The following is a 27,357-nucleotide window of genomic DNA, read 5'->3' on the forward strand; positions in this document are numbered from 1 at the left end:
CTGCTCCCCACCTTAATTTGAGGCTGGGAAGCACTGACATAATATTGATCCATAAAATATCGGAACACAAAAATATTAGATTTGAAATATTGATAACAAACATATTGACTCAGGACACTCAACTATAAAAACACAAATATCTAGAACACAAATATAGTGTTATAAATATCGATTTTTAGATATATCGAAAATAAAAATATTGGAAACCAAAATATTGTTAGCTTTAAATAAACATATATGTCAAAAATATAGATTCACACAATATTGACTAAAATATTTTAGCTAAAATAATTACATATTTATTAATTCAAAGATGAAAAACGCTTTTCACATAAAAGACTTGTGTTGTAGTTAAACATTTTTTCTGGGTATGTAGGAGACGAGTAGCCAGTTCACATAGGATAGCAGGATGTAGGTTTATTGAAGAGGTTACACAAGTTAGGTTATAGGTTACACGTTACTTAATGGAAACCCCTATTGGGAGCAGCATCCTCTCTGCTCAGCCCACTCTCTCTAAATATCCATACCTTCAGTCACTCACCAATATTCCATGACCTCATATTCTGGCTGAGCAGGTAAACAAGGAAGCTGTGCAGAGAATGCATTACAACCAACAGCAGATTATAACACATCTCCTTCCATACAAAGCCAAAAGCACATTAAATACTGGTTGCACAAAGCCCATCCAAACAAAATCGCTAGCATGCGCAATACCAGAAGAACACTATTTTCTCCCCAGTGACACACTTCCAGGATCAGGCATGTGTTCTACACTTTCCCCTACTGCCACTCAACCAGTCACAAAACTAGGGACATAAATCATACACTCCCCCTCTAATGCACACTCATGCAAAAAGTACATAGACAGTGCACTCTACTGAGCACACTTGCAAGTCCAGGGACACGGAGTAAACACACTCACCCTCTGCTGCATACTCTTGCAGTACCTAGCATAATTCACCCTCTATTGCATACTCTTGCAGAACCAGAGAAATATTCTATACCAGTGGTTCCCAACCTGTGGTCCAGGACCCACTGGGGGTCTGCAAAGCCTCCTCAGGGGGACCGTGAATGCTTAGAAAATATAATATTATTAACAGATTAGCTCACCAGCTTTCAGCAATTACTCAGTGGGGGTCTCCAGATTCCAATACTGATTCAGTTGGGGTCCCCGGGTTCCAGTATTGATAAACTGGGGGTCCACAGAAGGCAAAAGATTGGGAACCACTGTTCTATACATTCACCCTCTACAGCATACTTGCTGGACCAGGGAATAATTCTATATGTTCACCCTCTACTGCAAACATAGGAAGGACCAAGGACAATTCACTTTCTATTGCATTCTCTTGCAGAACAGGGGAAACATTCTATACACTCTACTGCATACACTTGCAGTACCACGGACATTTAGCAAACACATTTAGGACACACCCCTCACTGCGTATTCTAGCAGATCCAGGGACTTAAGTGGCCTAATACATCTATCATACGCATGTAAAATATGGACGGATCCATACCCACTAATGCCTCTCAAGACTCTTTCATGCAACTAAGACAAAAAAAAAATCATTTTTCCAAGATAGGAATATAAAGAGCAAAATGTACAATACACTGACATCACATGTAAAGAATTCAGCATAAATATATCCATATATAAATATATATATATATATATATATATATATATATATATATATACATATATATATATATATACATATATATATATATATATATATATATATATATATATATATATATCTTACCTAGTGGCGGTTGTCAAGAGTTTTTGACTCTGATTCTTGTTGCGCACAGAAAGTTTTGGGGTTATCCGTCAAGCGGGGACTGAGAAAAAGGGGGGGGTGATAAACATGTGTTTCCCATGTTAATCCCCATAGGTATTTTGAATACGACTACAGACCCCAAACTGTTGGATGGAATTAAACCAAATTTGGCAGAAAGGTCGCTTCCAATATGCAAATTACGTTTTCAGTCATTTAAAATCCATTCAGTAGTTTTTAAGAAATCAAAGGGAAAATAAATTAGTATGTGTTGGGCCGTAGATCCTCCTTGACGACTTTGTGATTAATAAGAGCTCGTACATGGAGCTGAGATTAGCGGTATCCTGATCAGGGATCATGATCAACACCACACCCCTTTCTTTGGCCCAGCAACACCAGTCCCTTCATCATCAGTGCCAGCCACTGGAAGGGAGGCCCTGTCAGGGGAAGACCCTGTCCCCGACACCCGTGCCTCTGTAGTTGCGGAAAATCCCCCCAGCAAGTAGGGACGTCCAGCTAAGAAGCCAGGAGGTGCAGATGGCAAGACACCGACTACTGCCAGCAAGTGACCTATTACTGAATAAACTCCTTTGTGTGCCAATTATTCACTCTGTTGTTTGTTCTTTTACCATCTTCTATTTCCTATAGGAGGAGTACACTGGACTTTAGACTTCAAATGCTGAGGCATCTACTGCAATGATTTCATCGACCATGACTGAATCCCTCACTTTTCTGTTCCATTATGTCCCTTATTTTTAACCTAAAAATACCACCTATCACAAAGTTTCTGTTGCCTTCTTTTTCAATATTTGTCATGTACAGATGTATGACCATATGAAGCAAATGATGTACATACAAGCTATTAGTGCAAGGAGGGATATGTTACAGGTACAGTGCCCTTCTAAGGATTACAACCAACACACATTAAAACATTGGTACAAGTGTCTGGTCACACTAAAGATTTTATCTAACTGTACAGCACATAGGCTGTCAAAATGTCTGGATTGTCATAGTCACAAATACCTAACTCATATTGTGTCGAGGTAGTTATATAAAGGTACAGACCCCCAAAACACAGAAGAAAGGGCCTTGTCTGACATTGTGCTATAGAATAGGCAAACAGATAATTGGATGGTGTCACCAGCTTGAGCCTTATCACATACCAAAACCATGTATTCCAACAACACATAAACCACTGTACAGACAGAGGGCAGTACAATTGCCCCTGATCCCAGGCCCATTATAATCCAATGACCATGCATCTGGCGCTATCACACAAACATGTGTCAGTGTTGTTGCACAGGCACTGTGGCCTGCAATGATGAAACATGTCTACAGCTACATACAGGTCATAAAATAATAGTGTTTAGACAATGTGAAGGGTGAATGCCTGGCTTGCACTTGATGACAACAGATTTCATGCCTTCATGATCACACATATTATGCAATTGGCCCAACACAACAAGTAGATTATGCACTTCGAATTCGACCCACACACTGTCCAAGTCACCTTGGCACAGGCCTCATACACCGCAAACCTACATTACCTGGATCAATACCACTTCCTATGTGAGAACAGCATCAGCTACCTGCCAATGTCACAACTCTGAAATGCCCACATGAGGATGTCATGGTAAAGGTACCTAAAGAAAGACAAAACAAGGAGTATAGGCTTGAAAAGAATACCTATTACACAAATCACGTAGCAAGTATCTGTAAATTAACCTACATTGCATTGAGACTGACACAAACAAAGCAGCTACATCAGGGTGAGGAAATGTTAAAGGCTAACTCTTCAAGGACCTTTTGGCAAAATATTGTAAAGCTTTAGCTCCCCAGTGTTTTGTTATAACACTCTACTCCACACATCATAACAACTACAGTTCGTTGTACAGTCACAGTCATTACATCACATGACATACTTACACTCAAGTAAATTAATTATTGATGAGATCTTCCCACAAGTCAGCTCCTTCCTCCTCACCACTGTCATCCTCACTTGGCATTCCAGGAGGCTCACCCGGTGGCACTGCTGGCTCCCCCTCCTCTGGGATGCATAGGATATTCGTTCACAGGCCAATGTTGTGGAGCTTGCAGTAGACCACAATGATCAGACACACTTTTCTGGGTGAGTAGAGGAGGACTCCACCAGTCCTGTCCAGACACCTAAATCTGGCATTCAGGAGCCCAAAAACCCACGCCACTACCCGCTTTGTTCTTTTATGGGCCTCATTGGAGTAGACATCCCCTGGCATAGTTGGATGGTTTGGATAAGCAGAGTCTTCTGTTAAGGAGAGGAACATAAGTGCAACTTTGAGTCCCTCTTATCACAATTGTCGCAGTAGACATTGCACAAACACAAACAGGACAAATGTCAATTACCAACCAGCCAGGCCCTCTCTGGCTACAGTCATGACATCAGCTGGGGAATCGTGCTGTTCCACATAATGAATGAATCATGGGCTGAACCTCGATATTGGGCACAGACCTGTGAAATGTATAGGTCTGCCAAACATACAACTTGGACAGTGATGGAATGAAAGTTCTTTCTGCTGCGGTATACTTAATCATTGGCATCCAGTGAGACAAAACCAATATGTGTGTCATCTTTAGCCCCCACCACTTGTGGGGTGCTTGCCAGACCATAGAAGTCAGCCTTCACAAGGGCTAAATCTTCACTTTGGGGAAACCGGCTATAGCTGTACAGGTGTTTCAATATTGCTGAGCATAGGTTGGGGCATGCCTCCAGATAGGGCCACTGTATATTGGAAGGGCCCTGTGGCTAGGAAGTGCAAAACTGGCATGACTTGTACAATAGGTGGTTTGCTGGTTCGATAACTAATAGCTGGCATCAGATATGGCTTCAACTGATGACATAAGTCTACTATTGTTCACTGATTCAGATGGTAGTACATGATGTTATGTCATTCTTCCATGGTCTGAAGGTCTGGCAGTTGCCTATAGACAGGAAGTTGTCACATCTTCCCCTTCCCTGGGTACCTATATATGACAAGAAATGAGTGCTAACATAACACATTGTGTCCTGAGCAATATACATGATGCATGTCAATGATATAGGCGGTCATTCTGACCGCGGCGGTCGGCGGTCGCCGCCCGCCAAGCGGTTCCCGTCAAAAGACCGCGGCGGCCATTCCGGCTTTTCTGCGCGGCCGGCGGCTGACCGCCAGAAGACCGCCGCCCGGCCCAGCGGGACAGCCCCTTCAACAATGTAGCCGGCTCGGAATGGAGCCGGCGGAGTTGAAGGGGTGCGACGGGTGCAGTGGCACCCGTCGCGATTTTCACTGTCTGCTAAGCAGACAGTGAAAATCTTTGTGGGGCCCTGTTAGGGGGCCCCTGCACTGCCCATGCCAGTGGCATGGGCAGTGCAGGGGCCCCCAGGGGCCCCACAGCACCCGTTCCCGCCATCCTGGTTCCGGCGGTGGACACCGCCAGAAACAGGCTGGCGGGAAGGCGGTCGGAATCCCCATGGCGGTGCTGCAAGCAGCGCCGCCATGGCGGGTTCCCTGGGCCAGAGGGAAACCACCGGCTTCCCTTTTCCGACCGCGGCTTTACCGCCGCGGTCAGAATCGCCCAGGAAGCACCGCCAGCCTGTTAGCGGTGCTACCGCCGCACTCCGCCATGGCGGTCATGGACCGCCAAGGTCAGAATGACCCCCATAATGTGCCAAGGCATATTAAGAGGGATAGATATGACAAACAGTACACATCACAGCTGCTAATTATACAGTGGTGACATGTTACCCCCTTGGTTTGCCAAACAAATGTACACATCATGTATCTGGTTTTCAACAAGAATGTACATTACAAAGGCCATTTGGAATGTGACTGCATGTCCCTAGATTAAAAATTACCTTTGATGGGAGTGGACTGTGCCCCACTGTAAATTTCCATTCGTGCCCTGCAGCATGTCACAATGCTGTTTGAGTAGTAGGACCTACATGAAAAGACAAGAAAAGCAGGTTTTGGTGCTCAAAACAACATTTTGGAGGTGTGACGCATTTTTGAATGTCCAATACCACATTTCAGGCCTCTAAAATGGCGGCTGCCTGACCTACACCACTGGACATTGGGAATTGTCCAGGACTGCCGCCGGAAGTCGCCATGGCGGTTGCAACCGCAGTGGACACAGCCATAGGCCAACGTTGTTGCCAGTGGTGGTCACGGGCCAATGACTGTATCCGCTGGCGATGTCAACCCCATATGTGGCAGACGTGACCGCCATGTTCTGCAAAAACCCTCACTTGACTCCGGACACTGCTGCCAGCCACACCTCCACTACTGAGCTGTTGTGTACCGCCTCTGGGAGCAATCATGCCACGTACAGTAGGTGATAGGGACACTGCCTTCTCTCCAGAGAAGCTGGGGAGGCTGGTGACTGAGGTCCTGCCCCTGTATGAACATCTGTATGGTGCACCAGAGCAGCAGATAAGTGTCTCAAGTGCCCCGTGTTCTCTGTACTTCACCATCCTTTCCCTCCTCACAGGCTAGAATGTGCCCATGTGATTGAAAACTTGTGTGCTTGTAAGTGCAATCTGAGTGGCATCAATGGGAGGGTCAATGTGCAGGTATTGGTGGCCTGTGCCATGTGTTGGGTTCATTCACATTGTGGTATGTGTGTTTTGTGGTCCCAGATCCACCTTGTGTTTGATGCACATAACAAGGTGAGGTGACATTACAGCCATCCACTGACATCTCTTTACTCATGAAGGTTGTATATTTGAGACAACATGTGTGTGCATGACAGCATGAGCTGAGTATGCATGTTGTATGTATCAGGTGTGAGTAATGTGAGCTTGTGTATGTTGCCACAGCGATTTCTTCACATATCCGCCCATGCTAGACTGTTGTCATATAAGGCATGTCATCACTCTCTCTGCCCTTCAGGTTGCCACTCCCACCACATGCCAATTTGATTTTGACTACATGATGTATTGTTATGCATGGAAGTGATGGGAATCTCATGTCATGTAGGTTCTGTCTGCTCAGCCTGCAGAGACCAGGGCCTGTCACATGTAACTCCCAGTATGGGTCCTAGTCTAGATTGGGGTGGAGTCACTGTGGCTATGAAATTGTGGCTCTATGCCCACTCCCTGTACCCCAGTAGATCCTGTAATATGGCCAATATGAAGCTCTGTGGTAATATGCTGCTAAAAAAGCATAATTCCTATAATCATATTGTGAATGGGCACAGAGGTGAGTTACTGATCTGTCACAGATGTGCACTTGGCATCATTGTCAATGTGTGTCTCCGACTCCTGACAGGTCCGTAACTCCCACAGCCCTGTTGTCACCTTCATACAGGTCATATATGTCCTATGCAGGCTCATTTAATAACTGACAGACATTTCCACAGTACAGACAGTGTGTTGATTCCTTGGAGGCCATGATATGTGGCTCAGTAGTTTGGTCACATAACAGAAATGGACAATGTATTCCTTTGTTTGTTGGCTGCCATTCTCTATGGGATGGACACATGTGTCGAAAAGTGTGTTATGTGATATAGATACATGCCACAGAACCCCACTCCCTGAAGTGGCATGAGTCTGCATCTGTTATTGCACATGTCCAGACATTGATAGGTTAGACACTTTCTGAACCCACCATGCCAGCCCCTTCATTGTTACCCACATGTGATGATTGAGTTTCTGGCAGTTGCCTGTAGGGACTGTATGCAGAGAATCATTCTTACAGAGTGTGAATGTGTTGGTCCATATCTGCTTAAGGAGTCTACTTTTCAGAAGCCACAGAGGTGTGATGTGTCTCATAGCGGCTCACTTTCAGTCAACTTGCTAGAGCATGTCCCACATGATGTCAATAAGCCTGCATAGTTACTGTAGGGCCTGAGCATGGTGGTGGGTTGGTCTGCAGATTGGGAAATATGTATCTGTAGTAATGTCCCTGTACTCAATGGTTTGCATGTGTCAAACCTGGGAGTTTGGACAAAATAGAAAAACCCTAGCTTGATGTTACTGACATGCATGTGACTCAACCATTTGTGATGTAACTTGTGCTCATGATATCTTGATTTGTCTTTTGCATCTATGCAGGTCAACCCCCATCAGAGGACGGAATATGGAAAGCCATCGCCAAGAAGATGCGGACCCTGGGGGTCCACATCCCGTGTAACACCCACTGCAGGAAAAGGTGGAGGTACCTAAGACGCTGGGAACGGAAGATCACGGAGGCCCAGCTAGGGCTGTCCTCCCAACGTGGGGGGAGGAGGTGCCCCCCTATTGGCCTGCATTCTGGCAGTGGCCTATCCGAAGCTTGATGGGCATTTGAGGGCAGCACAGCAGCGACAAGGGGTTGAGTACGGGGCATATTCCTGCCTGTCACATTGCCAAGTGATTGTATGAGGCTCTAACAGCTCCCTCTGACAATTAGGGATGAGCCATGTGTCACACAGCAGATGAGAGACTGTTTGTGTTGACATGCCATGTGTTTTTTACTGATGTGCCTTGCCTATTGGACCAGGAACCTAGGACAGAACTGGGTGGAATCCTCAAACCATTTGCTCTGAAAGGACCACATATGGCTGTGTACACTGATCAATCATTTACTGTTTGTTGCTGCAGTGTGTGTAGTTTTCTATGCAACAAACCACTACTCCCCAGTGTCCTAGGCCAAAGGTAAGTAGGTGATGGATCACTGTCCTCATTCTTGGTAAATGTGTATGTTGGCATCTACCACCCAGAAGCTTGTTTCATTCTGTGTATGATGGGTAATGGATGGTGCCTCGCTGCAAGCTGTAATGTGAAGATGTCCAAATTACATGTGACAGGCCTTACATTGCTCTTTGGATGAAGTTATAGAACATTATTTTCCCTTCGTAAGTGGGGATTGTTAATTGACATGATTTATGTGCCATCACTGTTGCCAACTTTCCTTGTGCCTACATGTCAGCATGTGTCTCTTTCCACTTAGAAAACATCTGTAAGCTGAAGTTTCATGTATGGTCTACCTATGTGGATGGGATAATATCTGTATACCCTCACATATCCATGCATGACAAACTGTGTGTTGAATGGTCCATTTACAATGGGAGTACATTTCACACATATAGGAGTGTGTCACCATTGTTTATCATCTGATACATTCCTTCATGTGTCATAGCATGTAATTTGGCATGTAGAACTGCAGTAACAATGAGGGACATGACAGGTAGGCCTAGAGTTTAGAGCAACAATGTGTTTATCTATAACCTTGATAATGGCATCCTGTGAAAAAGTGCACTGCACATGTGTAATGATTAGGTTTTGTACAGTGACTGTTGGCATGCATCATGGAGTGACTTGCAGTCATGTTTTAGACACGTGTTTGGGTACAGGCATTCATCCACAGACAGACACCTGGGTTTGCATGACCAAGATGGGGGCAGTGATGTTGCATTTCATTGTCATAAATGTTGAGGGCTTTCTACTAGTCCTTGCAACGTCTGTGTCTCTCCAACATGAAAAGGGCTACTGGCTTATACTGAGCACTCAGAGTATGTCATTAGCAGTGACTATCCTGGGGCTTTCTAATTCCTTATGTTACATTTTTTAGAGATATCTCTCCCTGACATATTGGACATGATGTCTACAGTGTTCATTGCCATGCCACATGTGTGGCCTATCTGAGTAGCATTGATACTAAATCATTGACTCTATTAGGAGAAATATCACTTGGTGAAGTGTACATTGCTGATATGTTTCTAGTGTGACATGGATATTTCCATGTCACTTTCTCAAGGCAATTGTGATTTTGCCATCAGCATGGCAGAATTTTGTAGCATCATATCTTATTGTTGGGTCATTATGTATGTGGCAAATATATGTGTGCATGATCTTGTGTGGGGTCTGTGGGAACGGACTTTACATTGGGATACATATTGTGATACTATGGATGCCAACAGGTAACTGAGGTATGCTCCCTGGGACAAAGCTTTGAGGTTGATGAGGTTTCCTACTTGTTGAATGGTCATTGTGATTGCACAACTGCAGCCATGCAATTGTAGTTGTCTGAGATCCAGATTTTCCTGTGGGCAAATGATGTGGTGGCATGTATGCATAGGGTATGGGACATGTATGGGCCACTTAGGTGCACATTTTTTTGCTGGGGCCTACTTGGCAGCATGGTATTGTTTGCTAATCAGAACTATTGTTCATGTGTGATCATGGACATATGATGACCCTATTTCTCTTTGTCTTTGAGGCATCAGTACTGGCAAGTGGAAGAGATGGGGCAGAGCTGAGTGGGGAAGCATCTGACCATAGGACATCGGGTTAAGACACCACAGACACAGAGGGACCCAATGGCCCGGAGGGTGAGGGGAGTGCCACAGAGGGGACTGGATCTACATCGTCTTCATCAGATTCCTCCTCCAGTGGCCACTCCCTAGTCGAGGAGGACCCATTGTGGTGTACCCCTCTACCTTCTTTGTCCACCACTCCTGTTCCATAACCGCTCTCCCTGTTGCTCCCCACCCAGTTGACTGTGTCCTCTTACCCAAGAGGGTGGGTGTCTCTTTTGCTGCAGGCACCTCCGCCCCAGTCCCTGTTACCCCTGCTGCCCTCAGTGAGGAGACTATTGACCTCCTCAGAAGTAACTCTGTGGGACAGTCAGCCATTGTAAATGCCATCCAGTGATTGGCAACTCAGCTCCAATAGACAAATTAATTCCTGGAAGGCATTCATGGTGCAATGGCTGGCCTACATAGATCTTTTCAGGTTCTGGCCTCCTCACTGACGACAGCCAGTCAGCCCCCACCTTCCACCCCCTCCACCTCCCTCTTCCCAATCCAAATCCATTCTTCCACTACCTACCCAAAGTACACAGACAGATAGGCAGTCATCCACATCAACAGGCAAGAGGAGCACACGCAAACACAAATACCACAAAACACACTAGCATGCACACAGACAACAGACACCTACAGACACAACAGTCACCACTTCTCTGGACATCCCCCCCCACCCCAAGCATCACAGATATGACATCCAACATTAACACCAACAGTCACTGACACACCAACTACACCCATCATGCCCGTAGACACCAACTCAGCAGACACCCAGACATCTACAATAAGCACCACACCTGCAGATACCACAACTACAGACACACAGACAGCCACAACATCCAGCCAACCACAGTCACCACCCCAACAAACACACACATCCCCCACTCTATCTCTCAGCTACTCCACCTCCTGCACACCCAAGACAAACAAAGGCACATACTCATCCACCCAACAGACACCCATCAGAAACAAGCATGCCTCCCAGAAGCACATACCCACAACATCCACACCAACACAGCCTACAACCACTCCCTCGACCTCCAAATCCTGACTCCCTTCTGATGACCGTCTCTGTGTTCCTGAGAAAGATTTTTTGTTTGATTTTGACCTTTCCCCTATTCTCTCCACCCGTCCCAAACCCAAGAGGCCCCCACCCAGCTCCTAGCCTGTCTTTCCACCTCCAAGGCCTCCCCTATGCCCCCTGCTAACAGCCATACCTCTCCCCCCAAGAAGAAGCCTACCACTCCCATGAAGAAGACCACCCATCCCAAGCCCAAACCCCCAACACACCCTTCAAAATCCAACCCACCCACCCCCAGTTTATGCCTGAGGTGCCTGCCTGCCCACTTGATGCCCCTTCCTGTGGAGGTTCCCTAGTAGTTAGGAGTCAAGTGCTGGCACAATGCTTTGCTATTCAGGAGATATTTTGGACATTTAACCCCTTGGGTGCCCTAGACGTAACGGTTAAGTCCTGGGCCTCAGCCCTCAGGAGCCGAGGACGTAACAGTTACATCCAGCACCCGGGCCACGGGGAGTGCTATTGCTCCCCGTGGGCTTCCCATCCCCCCATGGGCAGGGATGGGAGGCAAATCACTCCCCCTTCCACCCAAACATCCCCAGTGACATCTGATGATGTCAGCAGCCGACCGTCCGCTGACCGCATCAGGTGTCTCCCCAATACGCTGGAAGCTCAGCTTCCAGAGTGATGGGGGACCCGATCCGGGGTGGGGAGATCAGAGAGGCATTAAAGGAAAGGCTTTTCCTTTCCTTTGATGTCTTTCTGAGCATTCCTGCAGCCCAGTCGCATAGCGATCGGGCTGCAGGAATGCCCACTAGACACCAGGGAAGATTTTTTTCAAAAAAAGCATGTGGGGGCATGGCCCTACACCCACCCCAAATAAATGGGAACAAAGTTGTTAAACTCACTGGTAGGAAAGAGGGAGCAATTACCCCCGATCCGCTCCCCAGGGGAGTAGAAAGTCTATTAGATGCCAGGGATTAAAAAAAAAATAGTGGGGTGGTGGCTACCAACCAGTATGGGCATGTTTATGCCCCCACCAACTGAAGGGGGTAACAGCTCTCCCCCCACACACTAAAAGATCTTAGCCCAACGGCAAGCAATAGGACATTTGATTATTTTGGGTTTTGATTTTACATTGTGGCCATGTGAGCTTGGCTAACTCTCAAAATTGTCACACTGGGAATGGTGAGCCCTGCACCTTTTGGACTTTGGGACGCTGCCATCTAGAAAAATTTACACGACCTAGGCACATCTGAAAAGTAAACATCTGGGTGAGTCCAGGGTGGTGTGCTTCACATGCACCCACACCATTTTCTTACCCACAATGCCCTCCAAACCTTCAACTTTTCTTGAAATCACACCTTTTCCCCACATTTTTGTGATGGAACCTTCCGGAATCTGCAGGAAGCCACAAAATTCCTACCACCCAGCATTGTCGTATGTATACCGATAAAAATTCTGTCCCACTTGTGAGTCTAAAAATGTTTTTTTTTTAAACTGCCCTTTTGGACCCGCTTTGGTTTCCCCACAATTTTGACATGTTTTTGGCTCTTCCCTCTCACAGGCACTTGGCCCACCTACACAAGTGAGATATCATTTTTACCGGGAGACTAAGGGGAACGTTGGGACCAAAAACGCAGGGGCCCCCCTGCAAAAACAGGTAGTTTTGTAATTGGTAATTTTGATGTGTACACGTAGTGTTTTGGGGCATTTCCTGTCACGGACACTAGACCTACCCACACAAGTTAGGTACGATTTTGGGAGATGTGGGGGAATGCTGGGTAGAAGGATGTTTGTGGCTCCCCTCAGGTTCCAGAACTTTCTATCACGAAAATGTGAGGAAAAGTTTTTTTTGGCCATATTTTGAGGTTTGCAAAGGATTCTGGGTAGCAGAGCCTGGTGAGAGCACCACAAGGTACCCCATCCTGGGTTCCCCTAGGTGTCTAGTTTTCAGAAATGTACAGGTCTGGTAGGTGTTTCTAGGTGCCGGCTGAGCTAGAGACCAAAATCCACAGCTAGGCACTTTCCATAAAGAATGTCAGTTTTCAATGTAAAAATGTAATGTGTCCATGGTGCATTTTGGGGTGTTTCCTGTAGCGGGCCCTAGGCCTACCAACACAAGTGAGGTACCATTTTTATCAAGAGACTTGGGGGAATGTTGGGTGAAATTTGTGGCTCCTCTCAGATTCCAGATCTTTCCATCACTGAAATGTGAGGAAAAGTGTTTTCTTTTTGCCAACTTTTGAGGTTTGCAAAGGATTCTGGGTAACAGGACCTGGTTATGTATAGGTTTGCTAGGTTTCCCTAGGTGCCGGCTGAGCTAGAGGTAAAAATCCACAGCTAGGCACTTTGCAAAAAAACAGTCAGTTTTCTTTGGGAAAATGTGATGTTTCGACGTTGTGTTTTGGGGCGTTTCCTGTTGCGGGCACCAGGCCTACCCACACAAGTGAGGTACCATTTATATTGGGAGACTTGGGGAAACGCTGGGTGGAAGGAAATTTGTGGTTCCCCTCAGATTTCAGAACTTTCCATCAGCGTAATGTGAGGAAAAAGGTTTTTTTTGTCAAATTTTGAGGTTTGCATAGGATTCTGTGAAACAGAACCTGGCTGGTGAGAGCCCCACAAGTCACCCCATCATGGATTCCCGTAGGTGTCTAGTTTTAAAAAATGCACAGGTTTGGTAGGTTTCCCTTGGTGCCGACTGAGCTAGAGGCCATAATCCACAGCTAGGCACTTTCCAAAAAACATGTCAGATTTCAATGGAAAAATGTGATGTGTCCATGTTGTGTTTTCTGTTGTGGGCACTAGGCCTACCCAGACAAGTGAAGTACCATTATTATCGGGAGACTTGGGGGAACACAGCATAGAAAAACAAGTGTTATTGCCCCTAGTCTTTCTCTACATTTTCCCTTCCAAATGTAAGCCAGTGTGTGAAAAAGAAGTCTATTTGAGAAATGCCCTGCAATTCACATGCTAGTATGGGGACTCCAGAATTCAGAGATCTGCAAATAACAATTACTTCTCAACACTTTTAGCTTGTGCCCATTTTGGAAATACAAAGGTTTCCTTGATACCTATTTTTCACTCTTTATATTTCACCAAATGAATTGCTGTATACCCAGGATACAATGAAAACCCATTGCAAGGTGCAGCTCAGTTATTAACTCTGGGTACCTAGGGTTCTTGATGAATTTACAAGCTCTATATATCCCTACAACCAGAAGAGTCCAGCAGATGTAACAGTATATTGCTTTTAAAAATCTGCCATAGCTGTTAAAAGTTATAGCAGAAAACGTGGATAGAAATGTCTCTTTTTTTCACCTCAATTTCAATATGTTTTTAATTTAGCTCTTACTTTCCTTGGGAAAATCTTGAAGGATCTACACAAATGACCCCTTGCTAAATTCAGAATTTTATCTATGTTTCAGAAATGTTTAGCAGTCTGGGATCCAGCATTGGTTCCACACCCATTTCTGTCACTAACTGGAAGGAAGCGGAAAGCACAAAAAATAGTAAAATGGAGTATGTCCCAGTAAAATGCCAAAATTGTGTTGGAAAATGTGGTTTTCTGAATCAAGTCTGCCTGTTCCTGAAAGCTAGGAAGATGGTGATTTTAGCAGAGCAAACCCTTTGTTGGTGCCATTTTCAGGGAAAAAAAACACATGGTTTCTTTAGCCACCCTTTTTTCCCATTTTTATAACAATAAAGGGGAACCCACAAATTCTGGGTACCTCTAGAATACATAGGATGTTGGAAAAAAGGAAGCAAATTTGGCATGGATAGCTTATGTGGAAAGAAAGTTATGAGGACCTAAGGGCGACCTACCCCAAATAGCCAAAAAAAGGCTTGCCACCTGAGGGGAAAAGGCCTGGCAGCAAAGGGGTTAAGGGACCAGCCAATGGCCTTTGCACCTATTTGTTTGGATATTAATAAAGAGTTGTTTTAGTTTAGGTGTACATGTGTGTGTAAATGCAATAGTGGTGTCAGAAGATTGTGTACTGTTTGTTGTGGTGCGTATTTCATCTTGTGTTGTCCAATGTGAGCATTTATGGTGTCAGACTTTTCCCCTTGATATGAATTTTGAATAAATCTGATGTGTGTTATCTGGATTTTTGTTTGTGCAGATATGGAGTGTGTTCAGTTGTGCTAGCTCTGTTTGAATTTGACTGTGCACAGGTCCATTTAGGCATGTGTGCCTTGCAGCTAATGTTTGTAGAGGTATGTCCCATGCAATTGGAGCTGCGTGTGCTTTGTTGATTTGCAGTTCCACATTGCGCAGATAGGCATGACATTTGGGCCTAGTGTTGTTTGCCCCTGAGACACATGTAGGGTCATTTCCTGTGCAGATGTTGTTTAAGGGATCTTTGCAAAGTAATATGTGTCCCAGTGCAGCCTCCTTCACAGAGTGTTCTTGCTAGCCTGATCCCAATTGTGCAGGTGTTGTTAGCATATAGCTCTTTGTCTAGATATACCTTTGTGTATTGTACATGCCATTGTCCTTCTCTTGTGCTATGATGTGAGTGTCCATTGCAGGGCCGTTGAATGGTGGTGTTGTTTGTGTTGCATGCCACATCGATACATATGTGTACTGAATGTGGGATAGTCCCTGACCTGTGTGGAATGTGAGTATAAGAGTTGTATTTGTATATGTGCTGTTGGTGTGTTGTTGTTGATGTGTGAGACAATGTTGTGTAGTCTTCAGTATCTCTGTACTGAGGTGTGTGGCTGTGTGTATTTGTGTAGTACTGCACTGCAGTGTGAGTGAGCTGCCCAAAGCGTGTTTATTGTGACTGTAAACCTGTCAGTCTTCATATATGTTTCGGACTGTGTATAGGATGAGATGTGTTCTTTATGCTTGTGGAGTACCCCCCATATGCTATGGATGACAGCACTACAATCTGTTTTTGAGGTCAATGATACAAGTAGAAGTGTGTACTTACGGTTGGTGGTGCCAACAATGGCATTGATTGTGTGGTCATTCGATGAGCAGCAGCAGTGGCAGGACGTGTATGATGGGCTCTATGGTGGCATCGGACATATGAGGCTTCCTGCAGGTGAGTGTCTCTCTTTATACTGTCTGTTTCCAGTTGCTGAAATGTGGTGGTTGGACCACCATGGTCACATTGGTGGTGTGCAACCTCCTAATGAGTCTGGCAGAAACACAGGCTCCTCTGACCTGTGTGTGCAGCCTCGTGACCGTGGCGGTCTGTGCTGCCTGGCGGTGCCGGTGGAACCGTGGCAGTCTTTGGTCCATAGGCCCACCTAACTTGTAATCTGGTGGTCAGATTGGCAAGCCGACAGGGGTCCGACCACCAGCGCTGCCAAAGGACCGCCAAACTTGCAATGAGGCCCTTAGTCATCAAAATATAACTAACATCCCACAATTGTTCCTAGCCTAGTGATATATTACTAAAACAGCTTACAAAAACACAGAACAACAAACTAGTGAAAAAAACTAACAGCAATCCATCTGAATATACAAAATACCCACAAATAACACCATGACTAACTTTTAAACCTCCTTCCTAAATCCCTACCTACAAAACCCTTAAAAAGGACTTACCTGTTCTGACAAACAGCAGCACCCTACCACGACCTGGTTCTGGGGACATAGACTACAAATAACACTACAAGATTACTAAATAGAAGGTAGCCATTAAAAAATGGCCACCAACTGATGACTAATGTTCGAAATATATATATTAACATTTTTACGAAATGTAAAAAAAATGTTATCAATGAAAAATAAGACTAGAAAATATACAACATACAAACGTATATAAATATGATTTATGTGATTTTTTCATTTAAAAACAATGAAAAAATGTTTTATTTTCTTAACTCTATATATATTTTTTATAATTTATATGTTTGTATTTTTACTTGAAGTATGCCTAATTAAAAATGTAAAACTGCAAAAACATTTGAATCTAATAAAAACATAACAAGTAGTGACATGTCTTTATCATACAGAATTTGGGAAATGTGTTGAACACTAAAGGGGTGACATTTACTATTCACACTCCAATGTGACAATACCGGTGGAAGGTGTTGGACACTAAGGGGTGACATTTGCTTTTCCCACTTCAATCAAACCATATTGGAGGAAGGTGTTTCACACTAAGCGGGTGACATTTACTATTCCCACTCCAATCTAAACCAATTTAGGGAAGGTGTTGGACACTAAAATGGTGATAGTTACTATTCCCATTCCAACCTAAACCAATTTGGAGAAGGTGTTTGGCACTAAAGGATTGGCATTTACTATTCCCACTCCAATCTAAACCAATGTGGGGAACATGCTGCACAATAAAGGGGTAACATATACTGTTCCCACTCTAATCTAACCATACTGGGGGAAGGTGTTGGACACTACAGGGGTGACATTTACTATTCCCACTCCCAATCAAGCCAATTTGGGGAAGACGTTGGACACTAAAGAGTTGACAGTTACAATATCCCCTTCAAATTAAATCATTTTACATAACATGCCGCATATTAAAATATTACATACATATTCAATGCTCTATATACTTACATTATTTTAAAATAAAATTAACTAAAAGTATATATAAAAACACACTAATTTAAACTACAAACCGAGTATATACTATGGTTATTAACTTTATATTTTAATTACTATTCAACAATATATTGTTTAAAATATTTACTAACGTCATGAACTTTAAACAATAACAATAATAATATACTAATAATACAAAATAATAATCATATTTCTAAAAAAATATGCATATACATTTTATAGTTTAAAACATTTTTTAAAAGTAATATCAATTTAGAATTAATTTGTTAATAAAAAATAAATGTTTCAAAATAGTCTTTCTTAATAAAAAATATTTCTCACTCTTAATATAGTTTTTTCCCTTAAAAATGGTAATATAATTAATACATATATGAATTAACATTGATTTAAAAGATATTAAAATTCTTATGTGATCAAATACATTTACAAATTCTAAATTATTAATTTGCCTATCTTTAAAATTATTACCTTATACTTTATATTTAAAAAATGCATTTTGTAAAAATATCAACACACTTATCCCCTAATAACACAATATTCCACTACAAAAAAATATGCAACAGTCTATTATATACATTAATAAAACTAAAAATACATATTTTAACAGTTTCATAAATAAAAAAATTACTAAAAACATAAACAAAAAATAATAAACACATACAATCAAACACACTACAGTACATTACATATTAATTAACACTTAAAACAACATTTATACAACAATATTTTTACGTCAATATTTTTAACAACCATATTAAAAACAACACTAAAATCTTTTTACCTTTGATATTCCTGCCTGTGAAATTTTTGATGTTCAGATATTTATGACAAGATATTTTAGTCTCACAATACTTTTTTCTGATATTTTGTCCAAACACCAAGGCTGGCAAATCCTGAGTTGTTAATAGCAAAGTCACTGCCAGCTACAATATTCAAAACACCATCTGTGTAGCACAACCACAAAGGAGTATGACATTGTCAGGGATGCACTACTTAGGGTTTGCATGTGGACAACATCAGCACAAGACAGAAATACTCTACCCTCGCTCTGTGAGGAAACTCCCAGAACATGTGGGACATTCCATTTTGCAAGACTAGGGGTGTGCCGAGGGGCTCTGTAGCCTCTGCATTGGAATGGAGGCCACAGCCTTTTAAGGAGCCCTCATCCGGACTGAGGCCTAAAAGTATCTTTGAGATATTGCAGTCTTCAGGACATTTCAACACATTATGTTGGAGTGCTCCTTCAATTTGTGTTAGACCACTTTTCAGTGCCACTGCCACCTACGTTGTGAAGCAAACCTGGAGTGATACTGCTCACAGCTTGTTATTAATGTTTGCTCCTATGATGGCCCTGTATGTATCGACAAGATCTTTTTCAAACTGTTTTGGGGTTATACAAATGACTGGCTTAAGTTTCAGGCATTGCATTAGCAGACTTTGTGCTTACTCCAGAGTCAAACTGGACTTTGAGGCCCAAACAGCACATACTCTTTGAGGCTTAGGTAGAGCGATGTGCTCTTTTGCACCTGCTGAGCTGTACTGCTAGTTCAAGGCTTTGAATCTGCGCCAAGGTGCATGGTTTTTGACACACTCTGCTTTCCTTGGTAAAAAATTCAGATGGCATTGAAGGCAGAGCGCAAAACAGTAAAGTACTAACATTAATTCACGTACTATTTTGTAAAATAGCATATGTCAAATCGTGTAGGTATTTTAGTGCCATTTCGGTATTGTGCTAGTGCAGAGAAACCTCAAATTGGCAGTTTTTGAATTGTAAAAGAGGGTAATTTCGCATATTGGCCGACTACTATGAGGGAGTTGGTTCTCATGGCATCAAAATCCAAATGTTTCTCTAATTATTGGGCCTTTTTGCCCATTAAATTCCAGCAGGCCTGACCTACGGAAATTTAACAAGAGTGTGAACTTTATCGAGCCGCCAAAATAATGCCATGTTGGTGGTCTGACAGACTGCCGTATTACGAATTACACAGGCAGGGCCGGCAAAAGCCAGACAAAAAACGGACCCCACTAGGACTAGGGAGGGCAAGAGATAGGCAGTCTAACCACTGGCACCGCCAGCCCATCAACCAATCACCGGCCCTTTTTCAAGTTGAAAATTGCAATGGTGGTCTTGCCATGGCGATTTTCCAATGGCGGCTTGCACCACGGCGGTCGGTAGTCACCACAGTAATACACAACACCACATTGGATGCATTTGAAAACAGCACAGCAGACACACATTCCCACACTCAACACACCTGCAAAGTACATTATACAACACACCCCTTCACACACCATAATCCTTTGCAGCTTCCACCCAAAATAAATCATCCAGATCCCTCATCAATACAAACTTTCCAATTAAATAGGCACCCCTCCATCTCTCACTCAGCACACATCCCACACCCTCAACACACCCACACCACGCAGATTTGCACATCTCCACTGTACATACTCCCAGTCACCTGTTTAGCACCCAGTACCCACCCATTTTTTTTTCCATCACCACCATGTCACCCCAGAAAAATCCCTGTTTCACAATTGATGAGTTAAGGGTCATTGTGGATGACAATAATGGAGTAGAGCCAAGACTATTTAGAGCCCAAGTCCAGCAAGCTTCTATCGCTAGGAAAATGGAGATGTGGCAAAGGATAGTCGATAGAGTGAATTCTGTAGGCAGCTCCCCATGCACAAGGGACGACATCAGGAAGTGGTGGAACGACCTCAGCAGGAAGGTACATTCCATGGCATCCAGCACCAGCTTGCGGTCTTGAAGTCTGGCCATCATGGGCGGAGAAGGTCTTGGCCATCCTGCATCCTGAGGGCTTGACAGGAATACCTGGGGAAGTGGAGTCAGGTAAGTCACAACCACAAAATATGCACATATATGTATTGTCATGCATGCTTACTGACCACCCTTGGCCACCTACACTGTCAACCCACCCACCAGCCCAGCCACCACCTTTCCAAAGACCACTGTCTGCCACCTCACATGGGAACTAGACCCACCTAGGGGAAACACATCTCCATATACTGGGTTTAGAAAAGGGAAATGACTGCACCACACTTCCCAGCAGGCACTGTACTACCATTAGTGAGGACAGAACTGTGTACCAAACTTAAGATTACCATGTCCTGAAATTCCCTTGTGAACGCTACTCACCTGAGAGGAGGACAACCCTACAGTGTGTGGGAGTACTGCCAGCTCCCCCTCATCAAGGATGAATGGGATGTTTCTCCTCAGGACAAGGTTGTGGAGCATGCAGCAGGCCACAATGATCTTACACACTTTTCCGGGTGAGTAGAGGAGGGCTTCACCAGTCTTGTCAATGCACTGGAATCTTGCTTTCAGGAGCCCAAAAGCCTACTCCACAACAGGCTGTGTCATTCAATGTGCCTCATTGAAGCAGACTTCCCCTGACATAGGTGGGTTTCTCACTGGTGTCAACAACCATGGGTTGGGTATGCAGAGTCCACTGTAAGGGAATGCGACAGTGTGCAACAATGCAACAATTAGTCCCAAGCATCGTCTCACTAGCAGCAGACATAGCATACAAACATACATGACATATGTTACTTACCAACCAGCCAGGCCCTCTTTGAGTACAGTTGTGTCATCAGCTGTGAAATAGCTCTGGTCCACATGATGAAGGCATCATGGACTGAAACCGGATAACGGGTATATACTTGGGAAATGTACAGGTTCGCCAAACAAATTGTTGGAATGGAAATATGTCCTGTTCCGATAGACCTGTTCATTGCCATGTAGTGGAACCAAGGCTACATGGGTACCATCAATTGCTCCCACCACATGTGGGATGGGTGCCAAGCCATAGAACTCAGCCTTCATAAGGGCAAAATCCTCACCTTGATGTAGCTGTCCAGGTCTTTCAACATTGCTTAGATGACATAGTTCAAGACCAGACTCAACATAGGCTGGGACATCTACTGTATTTTGGAAGGACCCTGTGGTCAGGAAGTGAAACACTGACATGGATTGTGTAATGGGTGGTATGCTATTTGGATGACTGGTGACTGGCATCAGATCTGTCTCCAACTAATGATAAAGATCCTATCCAGGCAGCATATCTGGATTACATGTCTGTCCTCCCTGGCTTGCAGATCTGACAGTGGATGGTACACAGGAGGTTGTCTGATCCTTCTTCTCTCAGGGTAACTATGTGGGACAAAAGAATAATATGGCTGTCATTCATTGTGTTCCTTGCAATTTACATAATACATGTCATATACAAACTGTGACATGTCATGTTATTCACTGAGGACATGATGCACAGCACACATCACCACTAACAATTACACATTAGTAACACGTTACCCCCTTACTTTTTCCCACATGTGTACCCATCATCTATCTGGCCAGCAACAATATGTGCATGTAACTTGCCACTGGGACTGTGATTCAATGCCCCAAATCCTGGATTGCGCGTGGAGGAAGGGGTGGTGGCTGTGCCCCCAATTATGTTGTCATATGTGCTGGACTACAAAGGAATATGACTAAAAGGATTGACCTACATGACAGGACAAGGCAAGCAATCAAGAATGGCCAGGAGAAAGTTTTCCAAATTGTGGCGCATTAAAAATAGCGTTTAATTGCATTGTATGCCTCTAAGATGGCAGATGCCTGACCCATTCCACTGAACATTAGGAACTGCCTGCAACCGCTGGCGGAAGTCGTCATAGCGATAGGCGGATGCTACAGTGGTGGACATTGCCATAGAATAACATTGCTGCCTGTGGTGGTCTTGGGCCAATGAGAGTGTGTGCTGGTGGTAAAGGTCGCGCATGTGGCATACGTTACCACCATTTTCTGCTCAATCCTTCATTTGACTCCTGACACTGCCACCAGCAAGACCTCCACTACCTGAGCTGCTGTGTACCTCCTCCGCGAGCAATCATGCAGTGTTCTACAGGTGATAGGGCCCCTGCCTTCTTGCCAGAAGAGCTGGAGTAGCTGGTGGAGGAAGACGGACCCCTGTATGGACAGCTCTATGGCGCACCGGAGAAGCAGGTAAGTGCCGCATCTGCACACATTTCTCTGTACTTCTACTTATCTTAGCTTCAGTTAGCCTAGGGTTTGGCCCAGTTTCTCAGATTGTGGAGTCAAAGCCCTGTAGGTGGTGTCAGTGTGCATTAATAGGTGAGTTAATAGGCATGTTTCTATGTCAAGTGACAGGTTTGGAGTCCAGAGACAATATGGTGTCTGTGTAGTGAGTGTTCCCTGACCCAACTTGTGTCGGATGCACTTGACTAGGTGAGGTGTCATGACAGCCATTCCCAGGCAACTCTTGCCAGAAGATGTTATCAACGCATGGTCACATGTGATTGCATGACAGCAGGAGGGGTGAATGCATGTTGCATGTGTGGGTTGATCGCTATTTGTGCTCTGTCTACGTAGGCACAGTAATCTCAGCCTTGTTGGACTGTTGGACCGTTGTTCGGAAGTCAGGTAATGACTCACTATGCCCCTTAGCTCTGCACATAGACACCCAATGGTAATTGGCTGTAGGCTACATGGTGTACTGTGATGCATGTGATCGTCAAATACCATGTTTTTTGCAGGTTTGTCTGCTCCTCCTTGCAGAGACCACGGCCTGTCTATTGTTACTCACAGTATCAGTTGATATCAGGGCTGGTATTGATTCCCTTTTGCAATGCAAGTGTGACACTGTGCCCACACCCTGTATCCCTGGACAGCATGTGATAGTCCCAATATGCAACTTCTTGAGCCTCTGTCCACTGATTAGTATGGGAGTTGCATTGGGGGCAGGGTGCTCATCTGTGACTGCTGTGCTCTTATTATCTTTGACAATGTGTGTTACATAGTCTTCGCAGGTCCCTTGATCCCTAGCCCTGTTGTCTCTTTCATCTAGCTTTAATGTGTCCTGTGCAGGGTCCTTGCATTTTGGTCATTGCATTGTAAATAGTATTTTGTTAACTGATGTGCCATGATATTGGACTCTTTTGTTTGGGCATATAGCAGGGCATGTACAATGCATGCTCTTAAGGTACTCTAGGTTTAGTGAACACACATGTGTTATAATGTTGATGTGAAACACAGACTCCCCCACCCCCTGAAGTAGTAGGTGCCTGCAACTGTATCTGCACAGGTTCACACGTGAACAGGTGTGCCCAACATGTCACTCCCTTCATTGCGATCCGAGCACTGTAGTCTGGCTGTGACCTGTAGGGACTGTATGCAGTGGGTCACATTCAGAGGCAGTGGATGTTTGTGTGCATTGTTTCCTGTGTGGTTTATCTGTCACTTGCCACTTTGAGTGATGTTTTTCATAGTGCTCCTGGTCAATGTCATGTTACTAACTTATGTTCCAAAAAAGTCACAGGTGGCCTGCCTAGTCAGTGCAGGGCCTGAGCTGGAGGTGTGTAGGGCACTCAAGTGGGGAGTGTTTGTAGTCATGTCCCTGTGTCCAATGACTTCTATGTGCCACAAGTGGACAGGATAGTCAAGAGAGGATGTTATAAGCTTGGTGCACTGACATGTATGTGACTCAGCCATTTTGTATGGGACATGTGTACATGATATCCTGTTTTGTCTTTGGTTCTATGCAAGTCAACACCCATCAGAAGAATGGGATCTGGAAAGCCATCACCAAAAAGGTGTGGGCCCTGGAGATCCACAGCCAAGTGGAGCACCATTTGTCAGATGAGGTGGGAGGACCTGAGACGTTGGGCCCAGATGATCTCAGAGGCCTAGCTGGGGCTGTCCTCCCAACGAGGATGGGGGGCCTGCAAGACCATGACCCCCCCTAATGGCCCACATTTTGGCAGTGGCCTACCCAGACTTGGATGGGTATTTGAGGGCAGCACAGCAGCCACAGGGGGGTGAAAAGAAGGCAAATTCATGCTTGACCCTTTGCCAGGTGATTGAATGAGGGGCTGACTACTCCCCCTGACAATATGGGATGTGTCATGTGTCACAGATCATCTGGGATCTAATTGGTGTAGATGGTCCATGTGTTTCCAACTGGTGTACTCATCCTTTTGGAGCTAGGACCTAGGAATAAACTGTGGGGAACCCTCAGTCCAATCGCACATTTGGCTGTGTTTAGTGTACTAATATTCTGCTTTACCTACTCTGGTGGGTGTTAGTTTTCACCGACAGATCACTCCTCCCAAATGTCACAGTACAAAGGTAGGTAGGAAGTGGCTCACTGTCCTCTGCCATGTGCCTGGGGATATGTGTAGGCAGACATCTGCTGACCAGGGGTAAGTTTTCTCCATCGTATGTTGGGTGCTGGTGCTTCACAGCAGACTGTGATGCATGGGTGTCCATCATACATGTGACATGGCTTACCTGGCTGAATCTTGGCAGCTGAGCAAACTACTTTCCCTTGATACGTGGGGAATGTACATTATCATGGGTGATCTCTCCATGAGGTTTAGGACTTGACTTCATCGTTGTTCCTTGCAACACCACATGTGTGGCATGCCTGAGTGCCCTTGCTACTACATCCTTGAATCATTTTGGGAAGGTGTCACTTGTGGAGCTGTACATTGTTGGGATGGTGACTTCTCTGACCTCCTGGTCAGCGTCTGTTGCCTTCCTCTGCGCAGCTCCTCCTGTTGCTGTTGCCTCTGCCTCAAGCCTGACTCTCAGTATGAGGCCCACCTCCACCTGCAGGCTCCCATCTGCACCTCATCCCTGGTGGCCTAGCAGCCATCTGCATGTAAGTATCTTCTGTCTCTCTTTACTCCAGCTTTTACTTCTGCTTTTACTTCTATTTATACTTCTGTGTATTTTTTCTGTCTTTTTATTCAATTTGATTCTCTTTCCTTCTTGTCTCTTTCTCTCTCTCTTCACTCTCTCATGTTTTTCCCTCACCGCTGCTGCCCCTGTGGCCCCCTTCCTCCCTGTGAATCGCTTTTCCCACCCTCCCACCTGGCCAGAACTTCGCCTCCCTCCCCTTCGTAATGGTGGCTGCTGTGCAGCTGTGTGCAGTGGGTGAGCCGCTGGCGCACCAAAAGCAAGCCCGTCTGCATCCGCCCACGCCTGGGCCACGGCCAGAACCATGGACCCTGGTCCTCACTCCATCTGCTGGTTCAACTCCAACACACTACGTGCCCTCAATCCAGGAAGGTCCTCAGCCTGCCACCTAGCCCCTCCAAGGACCACCTGGCTAGTGTTGGGTGTGAGTGTGTGGAATGTATTTGTATATGTGCAGTAGTTGTGTTGTTGCTGTGTGTGTGTTGTGTGGCCTTCAGTGTCCCTGAGCCTGTGCTGTGTAGCCATGCATAAATATGTAGTTTCATTTTGCAGTGCAGTGTGTGTGTGCTGGCTGAAGTGTGCATGTTGTGATTGTTTCGGCATCCGTGTTGCAGAATGTGAGAGTGTGTCAAATGATAGGTGTTGCTTGTGCCCGCGGCGTACTCCCCTATGATGTCTTTGCCAGCGTGGCATGCTATTTTTAAAGGGGTGATGTTACAGGTAAGTGTGTGTACTTATAGTTGCTGTCGTCCACGTCGGTATTGATTTTTTTGTCTTTCGGCAAGCAGGAGCATCAGCATGACATTTGAGGAGGGATCCATGGCAGCTCTGGACATATGGGGGTCCATCTGACAACCTCCTGAAGGGCTGACAGCAGTGCAGGTTGCAATCAGCCAGGGTGGCGCTGAAGTCAGTCCTGCTGATTACAACCTTGTTCTCCACCAGCCTTTTTGTGGCGCTACCAGGTGCAGGGGGCCACAAGGGGTCCTGTGGCATGGGCAGTGCAGGGGTCCCCGTGCCCAGCACCCTCAAAATGCACACTGTCTACACAGTAGACAGTTCACATTTCAAGTCTTGGTGCCCCTGCGTGCGGCAGCATTGCCGTCGGCTCTATTATGAACCGGTGACAATGATGCCACCCCTTTCCCACTGGGATGACCGGCGGAAATCTTGGTTTCCACCGGTCAGCCCAGTGGGAAACTCGTAATGGGGCTGGCGGGCAGGTCAACCGCATGGCGGCATCAGGGGTGTTTCCATCCACCAAACTCTTAATCAGCCCCAGAGTCTCCGCTGGCCTGTTTGTGCCTCCAGGAGACTGCAGCAGTCTGTGCTGCCTGGTCCGCTCCTCCAGGCGGTTGGAGGTTGGACGGCCAACATGGCTGTCCTCGAACCACCAAACTCGTAATCAGCCCCAAAGTCTACATAACTAATACTTACGACTCCAGCCCACAATGTGTGCACACATAATTTTAAGCAGGAATCGGAATTACCCGTCCAGTCATAATGAAGCCCCAAGACGACGATTGCAGCAAACGATAATTACACTAATAAACTAAGGCTGCCGCACTTTCGAAATACTTTGGATGCTAGGTACTTCTAAAAAATAGTACTAAAATTATCATTCATTTTGCTCTCCTTGAACTTCAATAGCTGATAAATACATCCGGTTGATAAATGGAAACTAACCTACTCTTCTAACTGACATTATTTCCTAGACCTCTACCATTTGCAGTTCTTTATAATTATCAAGCAACATAGAAATAACACGTGATAGGAAATTATTTGTCACTGGTTTAAAAGATCAAAAATGTGATTACCAAAATCAATCAGCATACATAAAAATGGCTAAGTCATGGCCGATTCCCCAGAAATAAGTCTACACATATTCACACCCATCCTCAATCAACAAATACTTATTTCAAATCAGCTATTGGAGCAACAAATCGAGAAACATCACCTTGGTTTGCTG

General features: G+C 44.9%; 1 protein-coding gene across 3 annotated transcripts in view; it reads right to left on the reverse strand.

Annotated features, from left to right (window-relative positions):
- Positions 1–27,357, reverse strand: part of LOC138246041 (CD226 antigen-like) — a 469,508-nt gene that overhangs the window by 93,052 nt on the left and 349,099 nt on the right. The window lies entirely within an intron of this gene.

Source organism: Pleurodeles waltl, chromosome 1_2 (genome assembly GCF_031143425.1).
Source record: "Pleurodeles waltl isolate 20211129_DDA chromosome 1_2, aPleWal1.hap1.20221129, whole genome shotgun sequence".
NCBI classification, from domain to species: Eukaryota; Metazoa; Chordata; class Amphibia; order Caudata; family Salamandridae; genus Pleurodeles; species Pleurodeles waltl.